This window comes from Meriones unguiculatus, chromosome 15, assembly GCF_030254825.1.
Source record: "Meriones unguiculatus strain TT.TT164.6M chromosome 15, Bangor_MerUng_6.1, whole genome shotgun sequence".
NCBI classification, from domain to species: domain Eukaryota; kingdom Metazoa; phylum Chordata; class Mammalia; order Rodentia; family Muridae; genus Meriones; species Meriones unguiculatus.
This window is the reverse complement of record NC_083362.1, coordinates 60096463-60117895: the sequence shown is the minus strand read 5'-3', so window position 1 is coordinate 60117895 and position 21433 is coordinate 60096463. Positions and strand designations below refer to the sequence as shown.

The 21433-nt window shown below is 43.2% G+C and overlaps 1 long non-coding RNA gene across 1 annotated transcript in view; it reads right to left on the bottom strand.

The window, feature by feature from the left end:
- LOC132647987 (uncharacterized) overlaps positions 1 to 21433 on the bottom strand; it is a 117065-nt gene that overhangs the window by 47518 nt on the left and 48114 nt on the right. Inside the window, exons 3-5 of the long non-coding RNA XR_009586309.1 lie at positions 18396 to 18443; positions 17806 to 17938; positions 7962 to 8116 (exon numbers count right to left, since the gene is read on the bottom strand). This is a non-coding gene — a long non-coding RNA (uncharacterized LOC132647987). The remainder of the gene's footprint in view (positions 1 to 7961; positions 8117 to 17805; positions 17939 to 18395; positions 18444 to 21433) is intronic.

Here is a 21433-nt window from a genome sequence, read left to right as displayed (position 1 = left end):
CCTCTGAGTCCCTTTGCTTCTTTACCTCAGAAAGAATATAGAAAGCACAGTTGTAGACCTGGACTCTTGAGTGGGATAGAACACTGACCAGGGAGTTGATTGCTTGCAGAAAATCATAGAATTCAGAGATTTAGCAGTGAGGCAATGGTGAAGAAATATCTTGGGATGCTTCACGTTGGAGGCCTTAAATCTGAGTCTTGGTTTTAAGAACAGACCCTGGGCAAATCTACCATTTGGCTTCCCCCATCAAGATTCTAAACTAATTAGTCTAGAACACAGCTTAGTTATTGGGATTTTTAATAGCGTTCTGTATAAATCTTATATTCTGAAGTTTGAGGACACCACGCTAAGTAAAGGAGAATTGACGTGGCTTTTGTAAAATTAAGGTGTCTGCTGCAGAGTTCAGACAGTTCAGAGAGGGCAATCCATAAACTGATTCCCCACCCGCCCCGCCCACCCCAGCCTCCGCAACCCTGCAATATCCCCAGCCATTGGTGAGTATTTTCATACGACAATGTGATTTACTATCAGTGGCCAACTTGGTCGGATCTAGAATCAAGTAGGAAACAAACATCTTGACATGGATGTGAGTGAATTTCTAGATTAGGTTAACTGAGGCTAAGAAAACCATCCAAAAGCAGGTAGTACCGTGCCACGGGATGATGTCATGAGTGAATGAAAAATGAGAAATTATGTTGAAAACTAACATTTATCGTTGCCTGCTTTGTGAGTGTGGAAACAATGTGACAAGCTGTCTCACACTCCTGCCGTGATGACTTCCCACCACAATGGACGACATTTGTGAGCCAAATAACCCCTTTCTTTCTAGAGCTTCTTTTGCTGGGTATTTTGTCACAGAAGACAAGTGCCTAATACAGACACCCATCTCCTCGTACCAGCTCTGTTGTGTCTATTCTAAAAGCCTTTGTGTAAAAGGACCACTGTGGTACCGTCACTAACTCAAAGAAATTCTGTCCTTCCCGGTCCACTGTGCCTTGGCTTGGGTAGAGGAACTATTGGCTCTGCTGTGATATGATGGTTGATAGCATCACCCTGATGGGGGGGGGGAGGGAGTCTCAAGTCTTGGCATCCTGTGTCTTCCTGCCTCACCTTGAAAGCATATTTATTTTTAGCCTTGCCACTATCGCAATCTGAGGGAGAAGGTGGCACTATCGATCCGGGTAGGCAACTTTGTCCTCAGTGAACGGTGGGCAGTGTGAGGAAAGCAAGATAACTGAAGTGTGCTGCTGCTCAGGGCCTCTCCCTCACACACAAGGATCCAGTCCCTGAACAAAACAATCAGCTCAGCTTTGGGTCTGGTGTCAGTCAATTATTGCTGGCCAGAAGAGACCCAGCCTGGAGAGTGGGGTCATGTCTGGGTGGTATGATCCCAGAAAGGAGGGTTCAGGTCATATCTGATCTTAGGGTCACCTAGTGTGTGGGCTCAACTCAGAGAGTAGGAATCAAACTAGATAGTTGGTATCAATAAGACAAAAGTGATCCCAGAGGTGAAATCTATGTGTTTAACCTCACTGCAAATGCCTCAGATTAAAATTTTTGACAGATTCCCAAACAACTGAGTTTTAATATTTGGAGAGGGAAAAAAAAAAAGGAGAGATAACATCAACCATGCACAAACTCCCGATCCTTGCTTCTCTTTATGTCTTTCAGGCACGCTCTCCAGAATTTAATGCACCTACCTTACCATGTGTGAAATGGATCTACCATTTACCTCCCATACACACTGCTCTTTTTCTGCCCTGCTTTATGTATTCTCAGCTGCCTAGACTGCAGCCATCATCTCAGGCTTACTAATGTTTATTTACATTTAACTGGTGGGACACACCAACAAATGAGGGGCAGAGAGGTGTGCTGCTATAGGTGGCTGGGTTCTTCACAAAGGACCATGACTATAATCTAAAGTATGCTTTTTGTAAGAGTGTTTTTTTTTTCCTCTTCAGAAATTACTCCACTCCCTTAGGCCTTCAAGGATCACAGGTGTCAGTAGTCTCTCCTTCCTCTCTATCCCTCCTCCGTGTGTGTGTGTGTGTGTGTGTGTGTGTGTGTGTGTGTGTGTGAGAGAGAGAGAGAGAGAGAGAGAGAGAGAGAGAGAGAGAGAGAAAGACTTTGCTAACAGAGGTTTGATTTGGTTGCAGTAGAAATTAGTTTCCTGAGAAAATTTTCTGGTTGGGAGAAGCAGCCATTTCTAACATTGACTTCCTGTGTCTCTTTCCTCTAGAGCCTCCCTCATGGTTGGCACTATCATTATCATGCTATTCCTCACTCCCCTCCCACCTTCTAACATTTTGTGCAAATGAGAACTAAAGAGGTTCCTTTCCTTATTTCTCCTTAGTAGTGTTAGGCCAGGACAGTCTTACATTGCTAAACACTAATTCCCAAACAAAACAACCCTACTGTGTCCTGAATTTTTGTTCTGGATTCCTCCACAAGGATTAGCTGTTAAGATGGACTTAAATTCTTAAGAATTTTATAAAGTGAATAAGCACAGAAGGGAAGCAGAATGGACCTGGAAAGCTTGGGGGGATTCTCAGACCAAAAAGCAAATGCAGCCTGTGAAGGAGAGGGGGAAACCTTCTGGGTCCAAGTGCCTACTCTGCCCTGCAGCCTAAGGAAGGCTTGGCAAAGTCACTAAGCCAAAATGAGTTGGCAGAGCAGTCTCATGACCTTCAGGAGCATCACCCTTAGTATCCCTAGTGATGTCAATCATGAGTGGGAGCAGAGGGAGAAGCATGGCCTTACAGAAAGTACAGAGATGGCTCTAGAGTGCAGCATCTAGCATCCTCAGTCATTTATATTCCCCAAAGCAGATCTGCAAGGGTCAATCTCAGGTCCATGCCAGATGTATTAAAGTGTCTTGAGGAGAGTTACTATAGTCTGCTGTAGAGGTCTGCTAATCTATGTTGTCAAAGTTTGCCATATTACTCTCAGATTTAGCAAGCACTGTTGGAGACAGATTTCCCACAAATCTGACTTCCTCTGAGCTATCCTGTCAACAAAACAAGTTTATGGCAACCCTAGTCCTTAGGTTAGCTGTACATAACAGACAATATCACCTTTGGTAAGAAAACTGAAGTCCCAAGAAGGGAAGCATTCATTCACCTCTGTTCATTTCCTTTATTAAAAGCATGAGGTGTCTACAGTATCTAAACACTATACCAGCCCCTGAAGCTATCACAATAAATAAGAACTTGTTTCTTCCCGTCTGTGTCTTTTTGTTTAGGAGGGGGAAAAAAAGGAAAGGCGTGGAAAAGACTAATGTATACATATGTCATAGAGGATTAGAGGACTATAATATCCCTAGAGATGACTGAACATCGTGGCAGGAAATATGTGATAGACTCCATGAACTTGCCTCATGGCAGAGGAGGGAGAGGAAAGAACCTGGCATAAACGTACAGTACACAAGCACATATCTACAGTGACTTGCTTTCTCCAGCTAGACCCTGCTTCCAAAACGTTATACCTTTTCCCAATAAGAATATCAGATTCTTAACTCCTCAATGGATTAATCAATTTGTCTGGGAAACTTCTGGACTCAATTCACTCTCAGTTATTAGATTTATAATCTAGAGACTAGGTCTTCCCTACAGGCAGCCTTTAGGAGATGCTTCCTTTAAAAACCACAACACAGGAACAGGATGACCAAGTACAGTGGTGAGTGATTTAGCCTATTTGGAGAGTTGTAACATTTATTGTGATTGGGATATGACAAATGACAGATGAATGGAGACTAGGGGATACAATGGAGGCTGGAAAATTTAGAGACAAAGCAGAGGCTACTAAGAAGAACACTCAAGGAAGAAATCAGAAATGCATTCATCAGAAGCCAGGCATGATGATGCATGCCTGTAATCCTAGCATTCAAGAAGCAGAAACAGGAAGATCACAAGTTTCAGGCTGACGGTGGATTACATAGTGAGTTTTTAGCCATCTAGGCATAGTAGTGAGACATGGCCTCCAGAAATGAAAGAGAAAGGGAGGAGAGGAAAGGAAAAAAATTATATCCATTGGGCCATGGGTTGTAAGTTAAAAATTATGCAATTAATTATGTTTACACTTTAAAAAGGATTATTCTGGCTGCAGGATAGAGTATTGAGAAGGGGATGCTGTGGGCAGAGAAATGAGGAAGTGAGGCAGGTAGCAGCTCTGACAGTCCAAGAAGTGGCACAGACATGAATGAAACAGTAGAACTAGAGACATGGTCACAGCAATGGTGAGGGGCAAGCCTGCAGCTCTAACAGTGTGTGAATGAAGGGACATGAAGACAGGAGGAAAAGGCAGTGGAGACACAAAAGGAGAAAGTGGTAGGCTGTGGGGAGGAAGTGGTGAACTGTTTGGAGAAAGTGGTAGGCTGTGGGGAGGAAGTGGTGAACTGTTTGGAGAAAGTGGTAGGCTGTGGGGAGGAAGTGGTGGGCTGTGGGGAGGAAGTGGTGGGCTGTGGGGAGGAAGTGGTGGGCTGTGGGGAGGAAGTGGTGGGCTGTGGGGAGGAAGTGGTGGGCTGTGGGGAGGAAGTGGTAGACTGTGGGGAGGAAGCGGCAGGCTTCAGAGAGGAAATGGTGAGCCAGGGAGTCTTCATAAGAGAAAAAAAGAAGCTGTTTCTGAGTTAGGCAGAATTCTAACATCCTCACTCTTGATGGGCACCCTCTATATGATCCTTCCACTTGAACATAGGTGGCACCTGTGATAATAATGGAATGTCACTCTTGTGATTACGTTTTGATATATGGCAATAGTGAAAGATTTTCATAGTTGTAATTAAGACTTGTAAATAGTTGAAGATGAGTCAGTGCACAGGGACACTGTCATGGGCAAGTCAATCAAATGAGAGGATCTGGAAGTGAAAGATGCTTTCCTCTGCTGACCTTGAAAAACCTCATATAACTTAAAAGGGGAACCTCAGATAAGACCTGAGTCCTGATCTCATTTAATTGTAGCCTTGTAAAATCCTGAGCTGAGGATGTGGCCAAATCAGTGCCTGGACTACAGACCCATGAAAACTGTAACATAATAAATGATGGGTATTTATTGACAGATACTCATGGACATTCAAAATATCCTTCTGGATTTGTGGTTACAGATTTGTTCTGTATTTTATAGGAGACAAATACATTAGCAATTGTGATTAAAATATTTTCCAGTGAGATTCTTTTACATTTTTTTGGTGTATTTTATGGGCAGCAAGAACTGTCAATGGCCACAGAAAAATTAACTTTAAGTCAAAATTTTCTTAATTCAAGTTTCACATGGAAGACTGTACTTCTTTGTTTACTCACTTTACATCTGGATCATAGACTCCTCCCTTCTCTCCTCCCAGTCCCACCCTCCTCTATTTTTCCCCTATCCCCATCCCCTATTCTTCAGAAAAGGAGGTCCCCACTACCACCAACCCACATCAGCATATCAAGTCGCTTTAGGACTGAGTGCATCCTCTTCTACTGAAGCCAGGCAAGGCAGCTCTGCCAGGGGAGAGTGATGGAAAAACAGGCAACAGAGTCCATGTCAGAGAGAGCCCTGCTCCACTTACTGGGAAACCCACACGAAGACCAAGCTGCCCATTGGCTACATATGTGGAGGCAGCCTAGGTCAAAATCTTTTCTCTTCAACATAAAAGTCATATAATTCTGATTATGGACCTAGGAACTTTAGTCAGTACTCTTTAGGGACATTAGTATTTGGTTCCCATTACTAACTTATACTGAACTGCTAGATAAATTTGTTTCAGTGAAAATAATTTTGCAAATTTTTCTCACGTACTTAAAAGATTCTTATAAATGTCATAAAAAAGTGATCCTTAAATTTACACAATTGTTTTTATTATTTATTTTATTGTTATTCAATTTTTATTATTTTATTTTATTATTTAAATTATTTGACTATAATATAAGAAGTTTCGACTTAAATTCAGTTTTAAATCAACCAATCAACTACTTGAGTACACAGCTTCTATACAACAGAGTTCTGTCATGCTGATAAAAGCAGAGGAGATCAGGTAAATCCAGGGTAAAATGACTGTTGGCAATCTGATAAAAATCACATTTTCATGCTGATAAAAGCAGAGGAGATCAGGTGAATCCAGGGTGATATGACTGTTGGCAATCTGATAAAAATTACATTTTCATTTCCTTAACCATAGGAATATAAAATATCAAAATGTGCAAATTTCTAAATATGTTTGTAATGCAAATTTGTCATCTCCATTCTCTGTTCCCAATTCTAAATCTTGTGGGTTTATATGAAGTTTATGTGTGAAAGAGACACGCCATTCTAAACAATTTTGGGAGAGGAAGTAGTTCTTGAATGTTTGACCCTATAGGTCATCCAGTGACACTGGTAAGGATGGCTTGTGATGTGTAAAGAGAGTCTCATGATTCCTACTACTAGAGGAAACCTTTTTATCTTTCCAGTGTCTTGTAAAGAGGGATTTTCATAGCATACATATCTCAGATTTATCTAATTCTTCCATATACATACTGAGAGAGTCTGAGGCTCTAGCCCTAAACTCATCTCCATGGCAGAGAATGAAATTTGCACCAGGGTGGTGACATCCATCCTCTGTGCTCCTATTCATTCTTGGTAAGAAGCTACCTTCCAACAGGTGCCAGTTGCCAGTCCTATTGCCCCAGAGTTAAAAAAAGATAAGGTGTGTTCACCTGAGCGGCAGTCTGGAAACATCTATAGCACAGTTTGCTTAGTTCTTCAGGACAATTGGAAATGCCCCACAACTGGGGTCACTATTTGTAGGCTTGTTAATAGTGCAGTTCTCATGGTTAAATTCCCAGCTGAGCCTTCAGCCTCACTCTGGGGAATAGTTCCCTCCCTGCCCGGACACCCTTTCTTTTTTTCCATGCGATCTTTTCCAAGTTATCACAGAAAGAATCCACTTGTATACTGAAACACCCCTCATCCTCTCACATAAGCAAAGGCTTTGGGTTTCAGGAACCAATGAGTTTGGGGCAACCACAGAGATGGGACTCTGCCTTGGAAAGTGATGTCAACTCATAAAGTATGTGTGTTCTCAGCACTGTCATCTCTTCTTTGTCTCTGTCACACGCTCTCCCTCCTCCTTTGTCTCCATACCATCTAGTTGATTTCAGTCTCTAGTCTTTCTTCTTCTTCCTTCCATTTTCCTTTCTTTTTCTACTCTTCTCTAATGATGGATTCAGTGATTAGGAATATACTTATTTCATAATTTAAAAAATATACATATTTTATATTTTAAGAAGGAGAATAATGGCTTGCATATGTCTTAGTATCAACAAATAGAGTTTTATTTGTGAGTCCCTGAGACATGCCAGGCCATGGTAAGCATCCTGGGGCCTTTACCACCTTGACATTCCAAACAATCTTGAATGATTGGCTGACTGATTGATTGACTGATTGATTGATACAGCATTGCTCCCATTTTTCACATGGGGGATTTTACAAAGGATAAGTTCCTTTTGGTTAGCTAGTGTGATCTGACCACATGTCCATGAGCCACATTCAGCCACATTGCTGAGGTGACCAAAGGCCAATTACTGACTCCATCTGTTACATGTGTCCATAACCAAGCAACCTATTCTAGTCCAAAATAGTCAGAGGTTATCTGAAATGAGAACATATGGATACGATGGGATTTGAAGTCTCTCTTACTGATGTAGGAGGCACATGATCAGTTCAGCTGCAGCTTCTGTTCCACAGAAGGATTTGTTAGCAATCTGTGATCCCCGATGAATCATGCCTCCAAATATGCCCATCTTGGTGCTGTTCCTCTCATACCAACTCTGATCTTTGTCATCAAGGCTCCAGGTGTGTGAGTACAGCGCCACCTTTTAATCTTCCAGCACCACAACAACTATCCCCAGACCATTACATGTAATAGAGGAGCCATCCAAACTGAGCCTTGCTCACATTCCTTATCTGCATTACAAAAAGTAATGAAGCCATTTTAAATGACCTACCTTGGGATGGGTTGGAATAGTTTGAGATGGTTTAAGATGGTTTGGGATGCAACAAGAGACAAGTAATAGATGATCCTCCAAAGTATGTTCTCACTTCTCAACCTCTCCAGGGGCACCCATGACCTAGCTTCTCACCCTCTACCGGGTTCCCTCTCCTAAAAAAGAAAAGGAGGAAGAAACATAAAATAAGGGACAGCATGAAAGAGGGCTTCTCCAGTGACCATTGTATCAAAATAATGGCTTCCTAGCAATCTGCGATAACAGAGTACTCCTTATAAACTAGAGACCAAATTTTAAAGGAAGTCTTTTCCATGTCTACATATTTATATTCTATAAATTGACCAAATACACTGTAAATTGTCCTGGTAGCTCTGACTAAAGGCAGAATCTTTAATTCCTGAAAAGAGAAAGGAATGAAGGAGGTTAAAAACAAAACAAACAAACAAAAAACAGTCTAAGAGCAGGAAAGGTATGCTTGGAGAGGCCCCTGTGGAGATTTTGAAATCTGCTAGGGAAGGAGATTGTTTTTGGAAGGTGGGAGAGGGTTCGGCTGAAAATGCTATGTTTGAAGCCTGATGAACAGTCACAAAATATTTAACCCTCATTACCATCATTGGTACCCAGTACCCATCGTAGGTGGGACAAATCAGCCAAAATCATGATTATTTCAGGAGGCCAGTTCACTTTTCATGTCTGCATCCTAAACCAAGCAGCAGCGAGGGAAGTGAACACGATGCTTCCTAGAGATCTCTCAGATAACAGTTCTAGCATCCCTCCACCATAGAAGGTGAGGCCTACTGTTTTGCCTTCTTGGCTCCCTCAGCAAATACCTGGTCTCTCACAAAGTACGCTAAATGATTAAAGTGGAAAGAAGGCAAAAGGAAAGCCAGAGGCGGAGCCTTTCCTTTTTGACGGTGTCGCCTGTACCATGACCCAGAGAGGAAGTGGCAGGTCCATCAGAGTGTGGCCAGCAGGGATCTGGCAGCAGCAGGATAAACTATGGATTCCCATCAGTGTGGGGGAGGAAAGGAGGCAGGTGGAGCTGCAGCAGGAAGTGACACAAATAGCACAAGCAGCTGAGATAACAAGAGACCATTGAGGCATGTCAGAGGAAAAGGCCAGTCAGCCCTAAGTGAGAAAGTTGGAGAGGGTGGCAAGGTTAAGTTCGTAGACAAAGTCTTTCTCAGTGGAAAGGGAGAGCAGGGAATAAGAAGCCTCAGAGACCCCCATATCCTTACAAGCACATGAAAAGGAATACACTGAGAAATAAAATTTCACACAGTGGCAATATAGACTGTGAAAGAAAGCAGCGCAGGTAGGCAGGTCCGGGTTAAAGAGAAACAAAGTAACAGAGCCCTGTCTCAGATTTCCTCTACAGACTAGGCCTCTGAGATGAAGTCATGACATTCTAGACGTATCAATTTAAAATCATAATTGTGATTTATGGTCTGCCTGGTGCTTTATGCGTGATAGCCCATTTCATTTTATTTTTATAGTCGCTTTGGGAAATCAGAAGGGCAGGTGTCATCGACCTCATTTACTGATGAGGGAATGAGGTTCTAAAGTGATTAAGGGACTCACCAAGGGCACCTAGAAGCCAGGGTCACTAGGAAATAGAAAGTATAGCCAGTAACCAAGACACCCCGCTATCTTCACTGTGCTCTGCCCAGCAAGTCATCGTTCTCAAGAAATGATCGCTTTTTCCATGCACTGAAATAAATGCACTCAGACAACCTGCCTTCCTGGCTATCATTTTTAACACCGTTAGCGAGTGTGCAGCCCGAGTAAATGCTCTAAAACCACTCTGAAAGAGAACGCAGTAAGAACGTAACAATAGGAAGGAGAAGGATTTGAAAAATGTCTTGTGCAATTGAAAAATAGCACATAACACAAACGTTTAGTTCTTTGCTCCCTAGTCTGTTTCCTCGAAGAGCCTTAACATATACTCGTGTGTTGTAGAAATTGTTTTAATTCTAGCCCTACCTTAAATGGCTTCCTTTATAAGACTTGGAGAGAACTGTCCTGTCCCAGATAGCACAGAAAATTTAAAATTTTCCCTTAATTGATTTAGATACCCTATTTTTCTGGCTGTATGGCTGGATTTCCGTTAGGAACTAAGCAGTGTTTGGAGTTGTAGCCTGGGCCTCAGCATACACACCACTGTGGCAGCGGCAGCATAAAGTACAAATAAAGCAGCAGAACAAGGGCCAGGCTGCCTTCCCAGCTTTGCAGGACGGAAAGGGAACTACACAGGCAGGTTTTGGAGTTGAGAAGGCTGTCCACAGGAGAAGGTAAAGGTCAGTATTTATGTCCAAAATGAGGCTGCGCCTCTGGGAGCTCTTGACAGCAGGGTGACATTCACCATTCAAGGATGACTCAAGGTCAAATACGGTAATTTCCAAAGCACAGACAATAAGGAACTGGGGGCTGGCTGGGCGTCAGAGAAGAGAGATCTGGGAAATGTCCACAGAGGAAGGCTGGCTTGGATCTGTTCCCTGAACATGGCACAGAGAAACGTAGGAAGGAAATCCAGGGTAGAGTTGGGGAGGCAGAAGGCTGGGTACATAAAGTAAACGGTAGGAAGGCCATTCCTGCTGACTGCAGTGAGTCCTACAGTAGAGAGACATGCACTCAGAGGAAGCACGTGAAGTATGGCACGTAGTAGGAAAAACTAATTGTTAACCCAGCTTTGCTATCCTTCCTCATAGGTGAACCTCTCCTCTCCTCTCCATTCCTCTCCTCTCTTCTCCTCTTCTCTCCTCTCTCTCCCTTTCTCCCTCAGTTTCGTTACTAAAATAAGGAAAAAGTTAAGAAGATCAACATCATATCTAACATGTTTTTTTTTTATTTTTTAATTGGCATGCAAAATAAAGGGCCACAAAGTGATGTGCTTAATTACTTCATTCTCTCATGCATTCTTTCTTTTGAGCCTTCTACCCTACTCCTCTCTCCTGTCCCTTACCCTCCTCCTAATGGCTTCCTTTCTTCCCCAGTATCTCCCATTCTGCTTTTATGTCGAATCTATTATATTACTAAGACTTCTTTTTCTCCTCTCAAATACCACATGACCTAGCTAAATGACCCTTCAGTATATACACAAAGTGTTCTAAGTCCTTCCATAGTGATACCTACACAACCATGCTTGTGGCTGTACTTTTTCCTGTAGCAAAGGAACAGAGTTGACCCACATCAACAGACAAATGGGTAAAGAAAATACGCAATAGAATTTTATGCAGCTGTAACAGAAAAACAATATCATGGCATTACCACCCTATGTGAAGTAACACAGATTCAGGAAGACAAATTCTACACGTTTTTTTCTTATTAATATCCTAGATTTTAGTTATTATGTGTGTGTGTGTGTAACATATGGAGAGGAGAGGCCATCATGAAAATGGTCAACTTGTCTTAAATTCTGTGAGCCAGGCTTTGTGTTATCATGCATGAACTCAGTCCTTAAAGTAACCCTCTGAGCTAGAACCTGGGATTGTCTCCATTTTATAGATGAAACAGCTAAGAGATAGTGGATGAAATAATTTTTTGAAAGATGGACAGCCCTTAAATGGACAAGCTTAGATGCCATGTTCTGGAACATACTAAGCATGTTCCAAGCTTAGTAACATGTTCTGGCCCTCAGTCTTAAGCTGCTGCTTACCCTCTTCCTCTACTTCCCTTCCTTCTTTTTTATTTTTTTGAGACAAAGTATTATGTATCTCAGCCTGGCCTCAAACTGGCTCTGTAGACAAAGTTGACCTTGAACTTCTAAGCCTCATGCCTCTGGCTCCTGAGTACTAAGTATATACCACCACACCAGGCTGCATGTTGGAGCTCAAACCCAGGGCTTTGAAGAATACTAGACAATCACTCTCCCAGCTAAGCTGTTCCCCCAGCTCACTTCTTGATCTCTATTCTATGATGCCTTTTCCACCTCCCAAATTAGGCATATGTGCAAAGTTTAAATGAGCTGCCTTTTCGCCTAAGCAAAAGCAAGATATGTAATATTTTTTATCCAAATGACAAAGCTATGCTTCTTGTCTCTTTCAGCCAGGACTCTTTTGGACCCGGGAGACATCATCTGGCTGAGCATCAAGGCTGGGCCTGCCTGAGGGTAGGGAGTGGGGGTGGTCAGTGACTGTCACCACTTCAGCCCCTGTAGAATTTCGGTTGTCTTAATAATTGCTTATAACATGCCTGGCTGATGTCCTTGTCATGACTGCCTGTTCTAACCACAGAGATCTGAGGAATAATCAAAAGCTATTATTAATATGAATGAAGGTGACAGTAATAAAAATAATGATGCGAGAGCCCTTTAAGGAAAAGAGGGGTCACAGAACACAGAATTATAAAGCACTATAGTCCAAAGGTTGCCTTTTGATCATCCATCCAAACCCCACTATATTACGGAGGAAATTGGGCCAGAAAAGGCCAAGTCCCTTGTTTGGAGTGACTCAGCTGAGCCCCACCGATGGGACATAAACCCATAATTCTTGAGTTAGTTCAGGAACAAAGTATGTTCTTTGAGCGAGGAAAATATCCTAATGAGACCCTTTTGCAAATCAATACACTCTAATTCTTTTCAAACCTACTGAAAAAAAAAATACGGATGTGTTCTCTGAAAGTTCTGTAGAATGACCCTGGATTCCAGGGCGCCTGATGTGAGATCTAAGTACACGACATATCTGGGCTACAGATGAAGACAAGTCCAGAACCTCCAGCTTCAGGGACTGAGGAGGATCCTACATCTCACACCTCCTTCTTCTCCGTACTTCAGCCTGCTTTCCACAGATAATTACAACTTAACTATCATTAGCCTTGAATACTGGCTCCTGCTTAGAGGTTAGGGCTCCTCCCCAGTTCCATCAGTCATCTCCTGGAAGATAGGTCTCCTCACCTCAGCCTCTTGAGGACTTTAGGTTCTCAACCTTAAGGAACCCCAAACTTCAGAAGGAGTTTTTAGGACATTTATCAAGGCAGAAGACCCATTGCCTTGTGCATTGTGTCAGGCACGAAAGAAGGCTTCTCTACACACATGGCAACTGTGATTTCTCTTGACTCCTCTAGGAGCCAAATCCATTTAGCTGCCTGGTCTCTGCTTTTTAGCAGCTGTGCAATGAATGCCACACCTTGCCTGCCCTGGCCATGCATTCCTCAGCCCTTCTCTGCTGGATCTCCTTCATCTGCCACTGCCAGCCCAGGGGAATAGCAGCCACAAAAAGAAAGCTACAAGTCCCCTGAAAAGCATATACCGTTCCTTGAAAGTGCAGTCATCCACTCCTTTCTAGGCCCCATTGATGTCTGTATTTTGCAGCCTAATTTTGCCAGTGACACCCTTGGCAAGTGCTCACTCCTCTGACTGGCTTACCCATTTAAATTAAAAGGGTAACGCAAAAGTATGCATAGACCAAAGTGTGTGCTTCCAGAAATCCAAGCCATGTATAAACATTTCCATGAGGCAGGAGCCTAGAGGTGTTTGCCTGGGACAAATGTATCCCATTTCAGTTCTGCCCAGCCCTCAGGAAATGTTCTGGTGCCTCACCTTTTTCCTTGTGTTTTCCCCCCATAGATAATCATTTCCCCATAGCCATATGTCCCACATCTGTGAATTCAACAAAGAGAAGATCAAGATAAACTTTTTAATTGCATGTATACTGAACATGCCCAAATATTTTTTTGTGTCAGTATTTCCTCATATAATATTCATTTAAGCATATATTTCATATTGGCTATTGTAAGTGACCTAGAAGTGTTTGGACAAATAAGAGTGGATGTGCATCGATTTCATGCAAATGCTACACCATTTTATATGAAGGATTTAAGCATCATTGACTTTGATATCCCAGAGGTACTTGAACCAGACTGCTGCAGATACTTAAGGACACCTGCACATCCCAAACCTGGTCTTATGCAAAATAAAGTAAAATAAACACCCCACAGGGACACTGATTGTCCATTCCATTTTCTGGAAACTTCCACAGGGTGTTTCCAGTTTATATGTAGGTCAGGGAATTCAAACTTCCTCATCTGCCCAGTGCTCCCATTTCTCCGTTTTTCCTGCTTCCATTCTGTTCCTCCTACCCATCTCTCTATGATCCTGTTTCTAATGCCTTAACTGCTGGGTCTTATTACAGTTCATCTTGTGCCCCTAGATTAATTAAATCATATTTTCTAGGAATACAGAGACCAATGGCATTAAAACAACTGACTTCAAAAAAATTTCCTGGAACCAATCCTATCCCTGACCCGTCTTTACCCTGTAGTTGTCTCGTTGCCTTTCAGCATCATATTGACTGAATTTTCATTGTGTTAAAAAAAAAAAAGAACAAAAAACAAAAACAAAAACAACCTCAAATAATTTTCTTCACAATGAATAGGGTATATGGCACCTAACTTGTTTAGCAAAACCCTGTGGAAGAGCCACACAAATGTCTCATCTACATGGGCCAACAGAACAATCCCACCACAGCTAGAAGGAAAGGGGAGAAACAGCTTCTGCCCAGAGCAAGGTTTCTCGGTCAGACAACTAGGTCCTTCTTCCTGAAGACTCTTTAAAGAAGGGGCTCTGGTAATTTTCCCTGTCCTCCGTCACAGGATTTCGCAATCCTGGAGGCAGGAAATGATTTCTTAACATCCAGTTTTAATTCCTCTGAATCAACAACCTGGACCTGTGACTCTGATTTCCACAGTGCGCATCACTTTCTCACTCTGGATGAACGTCCCCACCCACTTCACTTCGTCCAGCCGACATGAGAATCTCAGGTTCTCAAAGAGTCAGGATTATCCCAAAGAAGAGAAAAGCCAGCTGTGTCAAAGACTGGTTAAGGTAAGGACTGAGGCAGACCAAGAGGTACCTACCTACTCTGGAGACAGAGAAGCCATATTTCAGGTTGTGCATGGAAACATTTGTCCCAGTTGGGCTAGATCTTTTGGAATTATTTTTTTTTAAGAGACTTTGTGTGAAGCCTCTACCCTTGTGCTCTGGCATAGGCAGGTTTAGAACCTCTCATTTTCACCTCTTCTGCAGATCATGACTTTCATGTCTACATGCCTGGGGCCACCATGTCACTGGATGCTTCATTCTTCCTCCAACTATTCTTAAATAAATTAGATAGCTGACAGATAGAGGATGGCTCCCTACAAACCCTTGCTAGCTCAGCTGACATTTTCCCCCCAAAGGGTTCCACAGTGTCCTTCGATGCCATAAGCCCCTGAAACTTGAGGTTCGTAAAAGTCATAATGAAGTTTCTTAAATCTGGGGTATCGTCGTTGTTTATTTAATCAAGCTCTGGTTTCAACTTTTCCCAGTACATCCACGAAGTACATGAGTTCCCTTGATTATTATCTGCATCCCCTCCCCATACGCATCCACACTTCCATGTGAACCCAAACTGGATCCAAACTGAGAAAGTTCCTCTCATTTGAGCAGTTCAGTGCACATTGTGTGCGGAACAAGTACGCACAGATAAGGAACGACAGTAGGGTAATTGTGAAAACATAAAACAGAACAAGTCATGGAGCCCCAGAAAAGGAAAACGGTACAGTGAAACCCAAGTAGAGAAAACCTGGAGTATCCAAGGTTGACCGGAATCCCTGGTGGAAAGACCCTTCATCCTCAATAAGGGCTGAATTGCATCTAAGGGTTATCCTGCTGCCAAGGTCCTAAAGTGAGAGCTCCCTTTGGCTGGCCTCCAGGGAGAAGGCCTGTGTGAGGGTTAAAGAGCCACAAGGCATTAATTGCTCTCGAGAAAACAGCACACTTTCTAGCTCTCCTCTTGAAGAGACTCGGCCTTCTCATCCCTCCCGGGGAACAAGAAACGAATGGTCTGCTGAGGGACTGCCCAGAGTTGTGGGCCATCAGGCATGAGGCTGAGAGTCAGACGGACAGGACTACCTGAGCAAAGTGTGTTTCATATGCCACTGGAAGGAGAAGGTTCAGAAGTTAAAAAAATAAATAAGGCTGAGGGGGACCTGGAGGGGTAAAGAATCAATGGCCAGAGAGATACAGAGGCTGCCACAGAATCTAAAGTAGGCTTTCCCTGGTCTCTACCTTACCATGGCTGCCTACTGGGTCAGGCTCACATCTCTGGGCTGGTGGAACATACTTCACAAACTCAGGCTGAAAGGAGGAGGGGTATGTGATTTGTTGTATTTCCAATTTGAGTTCATGGGGATAACTTATCAGGAAAAGAGTGTATCACAGAAAGAAACTCAACTTTGTGTTGTAGATTCTGGGTCTGGAAATTTCCCTCTAAATAGCTTCAGGCCTGTGGGGAATTCCCACATCTGCAATATGAGAGGTCTGTCTGGATTAATTGCTCAATTCCCACTTTTGAAATCTTCCCTAAAGGTTTTTTTTTCTGCAGCCCCTATTCATTATTAGACACACACACACACACACACACACACAACATCATATCATGTACCACACACTCTCACACCATACCATGTACCATACATATGTTGCACAGCAGGCCATACATATATTATGAGCTAGACATACTCAGGATTCACCACACCACATGTCACACATGACACACACACTTTCCAGATATGGCCTACCTATACATAAAATACTCACTTATACCAGATCTCAAAAAATAGGTAAAAATGCGTGGAACATGTAAATATTGGGTAAATAAAAAGGTTAGATAAATAACCGCAAGGTCAGGGTAAGAACATGGAAGGGGGCAGGGCATAACAAGAGACTGGGCTACAAATCATTGGTGCTAAAAATCCACACAGGCCAACCAGGACCACTGGAATAATAAGAATACCATTGTCCCATGAAGCTGGATCAGCCTCCAAGCTGGGTTTGCATTCTTGGGCCACAGTGCACAGGTCTGACCTCCCATAGCTAGCTGTTCATTGAGTTCCAGGAAGGGACCACAACAGCCAGCCATCCCTCTGTCCTCAGACTTTCCAAGTATCTTCAGTGTAGCAGAGATCCTAATGCCCAGCTGGCCTGCCTCTGTCTGCCCACGTCTCACATATTTCTGCATGACCAGAATTCTATCTCGTCTCCCTTTCTGGTTACATGGTTCAACTTGGTGGTGCAGAAGCTGTTCCTGCCATCTTAACCCGGGGCTACAGCCATGTTCAAGAAGTTCATTGCCCAGATCAATCACACTAACAGGGCTGCCAACAGAAGCACATGATTGTGGAAAACAGTATAAAAAAAATTTTTTTAAGGAGAAGGACTGGATTCTAAATTACACAGGAGGCGTTGGGTCTGGACTGTTTTCATCAGGAGCCATGTCCTGGAGGTAACAGGCCATAAATAGTCATTTAAAGAGAAATAGGAATGTGTTAGGGTGGGCCCACGAATGAGCCAGGCCAAAACAGGCTCGTGAGGGAATGGGCCAGCCAGCAACCAGGAGCTGAAGCTTTGGTTATGGGGAGAAGACAGGTAGGCAGCAAGTGCAGGGTAGCAAGGCATGAAGCCCAGACAGAGCACAGTGGCTCTGATGTCTAATGGAGCATCATTTTGTAGGACCGTTTAGGATTGCAAATGTGGAGGCATCATCCGCACCACTTGATACAGAACGTCTGCATAATTGTTAGTACCTTTTGTTTGTTTTGGTGGTGGTGGTCGTGATGGTGGCAGTGAGTGCGTTAGTGTGTGAGAGAGAGTGGGCCGGGGAGGGAGATTTTCTTGTTATTAACTCCCTCAGCGGTTTAATCTACAGCTAGAGTTGGCCTATTGGCTGCACGGTCAAAGTCGAGTGAACGAAACACGTGTGATTCTCACCCCCACAGAGCCTTGGAGCCTGGGAGTGGAGAAAAACACAAACACATAATTATACCCTGTGAATTGGGCTACAAAGGAAAAGTAGAGAGTGAAGCTTACGTGGGCCACACCCAATGGCTCATCTTTCCAGTTGCTGAGAGGTCAATGGTGATGGGTGCCATAGTTCCATAACAGGAAATCAGTTAGGTGAACTGTGAGGAATACTTCCATGCGTCCCGCGCCAACACAAACTCTGTAAAGCGCAATCAAGATTTAAAAAAAAAAAAAATACAAAAAAAGAAAAAAAAAAGCTTAATGTTATCTATGCCCAACATAGAGAACTAGAGAAAAATCTCTCCCCTAAACCAAAGACAGCATTTTGACCCCTGGACACTAGAGAAGATCAAGGTGCTAAGGCAGAAGCCTTTCAGTGAGTGTGAACGCCAGGATTAGTTAGTGACAGGCCCTAAGCAAGAGGAAGCAATGGCCCCTGTAGCCTGGAGAAGGAGGATGAGGAGGAAAGAGAGGTGAGAAGTTCAAGCAGTTTCCGTATTTTTCTCTCGTTATGTCAACAACTTCAACAACTGTGCAGCAGCCAAAATAGCGTATCATAACTGGGAGTCATGACACGTAACTTTGTGTATTTGGAAAAGGTGGGTGAAGGAAGAAATCTGGGGGTCAGAATAGGGACTGATATATAGGAAACTTACCTTGGTAAATGTTCCTCTCGGCTCTCTTTCAACCTCCCGCTTAGTCTCCTGAGGGAAGGACAAAAGCATGAGGGAAACAGCTCTGATGTTCTGTGCACCGTGTGTGGAATTTTACAGATGTTCTCTCTTTGAATATTCCCACCCAGCTTAATATGTTGAGATAGGGATACATTTCTTCAGAACTCTGAAGCTCAGGGAATCCCAACCCCAAAAGCTGAGCACATGGTGGAGCTCAAATTTAGAGTCCTGGTTTCCATGAAATAATGCTGAGACACTTATGGATATGATTTTGGTGTTGCCAAACAATGTTGCCCTCCACAAAGTTCATCCTCATGATTATGTAGTTGAGGTAATATCTATTTATATATGCATATCATCTCATAATGTTTTAAATAACGTTGTTTGGGTGTGCATTCATACTGTCTTAGGCCACATGCTGATACATGCAACCCATGGGCACATTCCTTACTAGAAGTGGGAGATGAAGATGACGGGGGGAAAAAAAGGTGGAGAGAAAAAAGCAGAATGGAAAGGCTAAAATGAGAGGGACGGGAGAGAGAGGTGATGGCAAAGCAAAGGACAAGGGAAAGAGAAGTTGGAAGAGCAAAAGAATGAGAGAGGAGGAAGGTGCTGGAGGCAGGGAGAGAAACCTGGCTGCGTCATGAGCAAAGCCTGCTATTTCTCCAGCCTGCAGCTACAGTGAAATGCTCTGAGGCTCCAGTTTCTTCGGCTTCCACGGTGCAGGGTGTTCTGTTTCCTGACCCTCCATCCTGGATTCCCATGGACACTTATTCTTCCTTTCCCAGCCTCTCCCAGATCTCAGAGTTTGAACAAAGCTCCCACCCGGATGCCTTTCGTTTGTTCACATAACGGCTTCCTTGCCATTTAAGACAATCTGTGCTGCTGACCTTTAACATCTACTGGCTATGTTACACCCAGAGGAGACAGGAAAGACTTCCACTTGGCATGGGGACTTTTTCTTTTCTTTTTTTTTTTTCCTCTCACAGTGGTTAGTTACAAAGGCTCCTAGGTAGAATGGGACTCAGCTACCAACACAAGGGATAGGGCCAGTTCTGTGAATTGCCTTCCTTTGGGGGCCGCCAGAACCTCTAGTGTCTAGAGTCTACACAATTCCTCCATATTTAGTGATCTTCCGCAAACCCTCCCTTCTAGATTACAAAAGGGCAGGATATTTCTATGGCAGCTTCCCTTCCGAAAGTGTTAAGTATAGCTGGGCATGGATCATGAGGCTCAGGTGCTCTGAGGATGAACCCCTGACTCATGGTAGGCTTTGGGCTCTATCTCCCATTTCATTAATAACATTAGAAAGGTAAATACCGGAGTTGCCAAAGCTCAGCCCTCCTGTCAAAATAACGAAATAATTCTGGCCTTAAGAAGAAACATGATATTCTGATCTGCTCTAAAGATTTGGACATATCATACTATTGCCTTAAAGAGTTAATCCACTTGGACATGCCAGTCCCCTGGCCAAGAGTCTACCCTACAGGACATCTCATTCACTTGAAGACATGCTAACGAGATGGGGAGAATAACTATCCCCTTAATGAGATAGTGTGCATACCCTTTCCAGAAAACTCCCTCCATGCAGCTGCTTTCAGAGCCACGCAGCAGCCCCTTTTTGTCTGTTTTGGTCATTTTCTTATTTATTTATTTTTTTAATGAATAGGCATGCTTTCCTGGACATTCTGTGATTTCTTATCTGTTCTCTGAAGTTTTGCCCTACCTTTTCTGTCATGCTTCTGTCTACCAACCTTCACTGCTGGATCTCTCTGCTCTCTTGGACTCTAATTTGAAAGGTATGGCTTTCTCCCTCTTCTCCATCTCCCTTCTCTTGTCAGCTGCTAAGAGTCACAGCTTGCCTGACCTATTCTTTTCTTCCAAATTCTAACAGAATCTTTGTCCTTGTCTTCCTTCTGAGACCATTTCTAAATTCTTTTACCTATGAGACAAAAAAGGGAACCCTGATTTTTCTGGTAACTAACGGTTTTATATAAATCCACCTGCCAGCTGCTGCTCCCTGGACCTGTCTTTGGGAACAGGTCACAGTTTTCTGCTCTTCTGTAGGGTGTGTAATGGAACCTGTCAGCCCCTTAGGAAAGAGTATTTCATCGTCAGTATCATATAACTCATAGTTGGTTTTCTACCCTTCATAAACAATCTTCCCATTGCCTCCATCCACCACCATCTCTCACCTTGCTGAGTCGCTGTCCGAGTCAATCATCTTGGCAATAGAAGCAGACAACATTGCTGTTCCATTTCCAAGATAATTCTGCAGCAGCACATCCTGGCAATTCGAATGAATCAAGTCTTCACCCAAATGTTCATCTGCCAAGAAAAGTCATGCCCAATGACCTCCCCAAGATGACTTCCATTCATTCCCTTCTCAAGGCTCTGTGTGGGATGCCAACAAGTTTATTTTCACTGTAGCACTTGCCCTGACATTTGTTTAACCAAATCTATATAACTGAAGTCCTCACATGAGGCTCTCAGAGTTTACTGTAACTATGTCCTACAACAGTTTAATAAATGTGAATGTGATAGATGAAGCATGTGTGGCTAGAATGTACTTGCCTATCATGCTCAAGGCCACAAGTTTGATCATCAGCATTGTAAACTTTTTTTTTTTCAGAGAACAAAATAAACACAATAATGGGGGAAGGAGTCGAAGTCATCCAAGCCCTGTTCTTCCCTCCCACATCTCTCTCCCTACTTTTCACCTGTCATCAGTGGCTCTTCTCTGTGCCCTCGCCTATTTTGCGTAGAAAGGGCCAGGTCCTGTCAGTCATTGCCCCTGGTGTTATTTCTTGTCTGTTACTTTCTGGCTGTATGCTTTCCTTAAGTTACACGACTGTAAATTCATGGATGACAGTAGGATTATTCTAAGTATTAAACAAGATAATTTCAGTTATGTGACCTGATATATATTAAAGTTAGAATCAATTGCTTTTGCATTCTTCTCTTCCCTGCCTCCTTTCCCATCCTTGTAACTTCCTTCCCTGCCTTCCCTGCCTTCCCTT